The sequence below is a fragment of the Schistocerca piceifrons genome, chromosome 3 (genome assembly GCF_021461385.2).
Source record: "Schistocerca piceifrons isolate TAMUIC-IGC-003096 chromosome 3, iqSchPice1.1, whole genome shotgun sequence".
In the NCBI taxonomy this organism is placed as follows: domain Eukaryota; kingdom Metazoa; phylum Arthropoda; class Insecta; order Orthoptera; family Acrididae; genus Schistocerca; species Schistocerca piceifrons.
In genome coordinates this window covers 808,786,510-808,790,877 of record NC_060140.1, presented here as the reverse complement: position 1 = coordinate 808,790,877, position 4,368 = coordinate 808,786,510, and the positions used below count along the sequence as shown (strand labels likewise).

Sequence of the window (4,368 nt, the reverse complement as noted above, 5' to 3'; positions counted from 1 at the left end):
TCGGCTACCGGCTGCCTCATTCTGCCATCCTCAGCACCTTCAAAAATTTTGACATGCGAACATATTTTTCGCGCATTTTATGTCGAGAGAGAAGACAGTTACAGTGACAAAGAGACAGAAAAAGTAATGTGGGAGATAGTTGATACGGGTTGTGTTATAGAAAAAGCGATGGAGGCAATGGGAGTGTGAGCGAAAGAGGAGGAGACAGTAGCAGTAGAACATAGTTGACAGTGACAGGACACTGCTAGGAAAAGAGTGAAGGAGCCAGTGCCAGTAGGAGAAGAATAAAGAGAAGCAGAAAGTGGAATTGGTTGAGTGAGTGACAGTGAGTTGGGCTGAATGAGTGAAAATGTGCAAGTGCGAGTGGATGAGTATGAACAACTTAACAGCGATAGAGTAGGATGTGCGAGCGATTTACAGTTGGGGGAGCTTGTGGGAGTTACAGGTGAATTGCATGTTAAACAGAGCGCGAATATGTTAGCATGCCAGAATTTTTAGGAAAATTTTAAAGGTACTGAGACAGGTAGAATGAGGTAGCGGGTAACTCGTTTTTCAGTCAGAATATTTTAAATAAAGAGGAACATTTTGTTACAGAAATAAGTGTCAGATACTGTGCTGTGTGTAGGGACCAAAGACGTTACGCCTTGCACAAGAAAAGCGAACATTATCATTGCAGTATCTCTGATTTTTATTATCTGTGTTGTTGACTGTAATGTTAATGACTCCGATTCTGTTCTTGCTCTGATAAAGACGAAGTGAACTTGTAATTCTGAATATTATGTATTACAACTCAATTGTGAGAGTAACAGTAATAGTCAAGGAAGAAAAAAAACAGGTGTTTATCTCTGATAAATAATTAGGTGAGACACGAACGTAAATATTAGTCTTCTAGTCATTCTAAATACTGTGGAAATTTTTAGCTACACTGCGTCGACGTGGCGTTGGAGAGACGCTGGGGAGATTGGCGAACGAACCTGCAAATAAAGACGGCGTCTCTCAACTGACTGAAGAGCACGCAACAAGAAATCTGCCACTGCTCTTTACCAACACATTACCATACGACAAAACACACAAAAAGCGAGTTTAGTTTCAATGGATATTTTAGTACACCATTTGAAAACCAAAAATACATGTTAATCTTCTCTATAAAACCACACAATACAATAAAAATTACGATATAATATTCACATTTTTGTGCTCTGATAAGTTTTCCCCTGCTAATACTTGGATTTATTCGATGCGTTCCATTTTTAAACGTTGATTGGCATAATTACAGTCTGACAAAATGGATATTGAATGCCACATTTTCGCATTGTTTGTGTAATGCGTAAACCGGAGACAGCATCCAACTAAATGATTGTGTGAAAGCTCCAGAAACCCAACTCAAATTTTCCAGTAGAACTGACTTAACAGTAGATTACTAAACCCACGTAAAATACACGATTGCGGTTGGCACCAATTCGCGAGTCCCTCCAATTTGCTGTTGTCGATATTGGTTGTAAAAGAGAACATTTTGTACTTATTTTGTGTGTGACGTACCATTGGAGACCTTATAATTGTAATTAACTAGTGCATAAACTAAAATTTATGACTTCCATTGAATGAAATATGTAGTATATATATGAAGATGATAACTGTTCTCGAAAGGACAGATGCCATTGATGACCGTGCAGCTTCTCTAGAATAAATAATTAACTGAAACCATCAGCTGCCGACAGGTGTTGTTGAAATACCTCGATGGGGACAGCTGAAAATGTGTGCCCCGACCGGGACTCGAACCCGGAATCTCCTGTTTACATGGCAGACGCTCTATCCATCTGAGCCACCGGGACACAGGTGAACAGCGCGACTGCACGGACTTACCCCTTGCACGTTTCCCGTGAGACCCACATTCCCAACTGTCCACAATCTACATACATGTAGTAACAAAATTTACGATTGTTAAGTAACATAGAACATCCCCCTCCCTTAGTGTTCTACGGTTAACTGTCTACGAATGAACCAAGGCGGTCCTTGTCTCTGCAGTTTGACACCTTGCTGGGCAGCCGTGCCAACTGGGTTGTAGAATTAGTGTTTCGCTGCGTTGCACACCACAGAGTTCGGGATGCTCACACCTTTACCGACCTTGAAATTTCACTCTTTTTCTTATCTCTTCTACCGCAGAAAATAATTTTCCCACTGTTCCATTTAGGTCGACGAATGATGCATACCAACCGTATAAAAGAACGGTCTTCTTCCACAGGCCACTCTTGCGCACGGAGAAATGTCAAACAATTGTTGTCTTTAGGATGTGCTGTAGAGAAAGGAATGGTGCCTTTGTAGGAATAGAGAACAGATGTTGTCCGCTTACTACAGCCATTTTTATGTTGCTCTTGTGAGGGAGAAAAGAAATGTCCTACGAATAAGCCAACGACACCGTGCCAGAATGTTACGTCATTTTGTGCTGGTCGATAAGGGCTGAACGAAGAAGCGACAAAGAAAGGACGTAGGACTATATTTCGTCACTGTTCTGGGAAGGTTCTCTTCAGCCTTGGTTAAAAGAGCGCCGAAGTAGCACGTCCGATTTCTCGTGGGCAACATGACAGACAAACAAAGCTAAGTTGAAAGAGGTGAACCGGGATTGCACCGACAAAATTTCGGAGACTGTTCAGGAATATTTTCTGAGTGTCCTGCGTAAGAGTTCGTATTTATTGGTCTCGAAGAAACAGTGGCTCCCATCAAACCCGAGGGATTTTAAAATTTTCTTTTTACTTGACTTCATACAGTATTCTGTAGTAGCAATAGTTGTGAAAATGGATCTGCATCTTTATTGGGACTGCAGGATTTCTCGGCGAATTTCACTGATGATACCTTTCCGGGTTACCTGCCGAGCCGTGGCGTCCTGTTATCACATTGATTGGCCCATCCGCTAGGCCCCGGACAAAGGACCCTCGGTCCAGCAGCTATAAAGGAAAGAACAGGAAACAAACGCGGCGCTTTACCTTAAGATGACTAATAGGAAACTCGTCGAAACGTTGCGACAACAGAATACGACGCCACGACTTGGCTGATAACCCGTGAAGATATCAACAGCACCTTGGCTTTTGACAAACGGCAAAGGTAACTAAACACAATCAGTATGTCACTTCGGTAACCACCGTGTTATTAGAGCCAACTTTCCTGGGGTTTCTGAACATATTTTCAGTTTCGTTATTGTAACGTGTTGGTAGGGCCCCGTCCATACAGTCTGCACACAGTGTTCATGCGTTGCTCATCTGCATAGGAAAATATTATGTTTCTAGTAACAAGTAAAATGTAGGCTAAAATATAATTTCGCGCGCCCATTCGGTATAGTATTAATTTTTGATTCAATTGTCTGGTGCAGTATACGGTTGAAAAATATGTATATTAACGTGACAGGAAAGAATGTTTTCTCGGCTGTTGCCGCGCGTCATTTCACACTTGCGCCATAATGAGAAACTAAACGACGTCTAACAGGGATAGTAAACCAGCGTGTTAGGTGATGAACTTCCGTAGTTGAGCCATGACACTACAATTTACTTTAGATATTCTGGATACTGATGCTGGATCCAGCATGTCACTCCCTGGGAACTTGAGGTTTGCAGCCTTTGTGAAGACTTTCAAATTCTGTGCTGAAGTAGTACTTGAGGTAATATCTTCGACTTCTTGTGCGCTTTGTCGCAAAATAGGACTACAAACTCTATGTTCACACCCCACTGCGTCCTAAAAACGCTCCTTGGCACTTAGCGTGACGTACATTTCCACGTGTCTGAAATGGAAATGTTACAATAAATGTATATTAACAGCTTTGAATCTAGATAGTGGGTGGCGGTGGTGGTTAGTGTTTAACGTCCCGTCGACAACAAGGTCATTAGAGACGGAGCGCAAGCTCGGGTTAGGGAAGGACGGGGAAGGAAATCGGCCGTGCCCTATCAAAGGAACCATCCCGGCATTTGCCTGAAACGATGTAGGGAAACCACGGAAAACCTAAATCAGGATGGCTGGAGACGGGATTGAACCGTCGTCCTCCCGAATGCGAGTCCAGTGTGCTAACCACTGCGCCACCTCGCTCGGTTTAGACATTGGGACGAGGACTTCTAATACGAAGACTGTTGGGTCAGAGAACGATGGAGACACCGATGTTCGAAACTATTGAGAGATACGGGAGACCTAACAAACTCGACAGTGAACAGACGACAATGGAATATGTCATCATGACTGTAAGGAAACTAAAATGAAGATTTGTGGAACTGGTAGGTAGGCGAACGTTTGACTGATGGCCGACGGAAGCTCTCTGTTGGATTCCCGCAATAGGAAAGGATCTACAGGAAGACTCTACTCAAATCCATGCATACTTACAATGGCTCC

General features: G+C 42.8%; 1 non-coding gene across 1 annotated transcript; it reads right to left on the bottom strand.

The window, feature by feature from the left end:
- Positions 1 to 1,758: 1,758 nt before the first annotated feature.
- On the bottom strand, positions 1,759 to 1,832 carry Trnat-ugu. The gene has a single exon. It is a non-coding gene; the product is annotated as a tRNA-Thr (tRNA).
- Between the last annotated feature and the right edge of the window lie 2,536 nt (positions 1,833 to 4,368).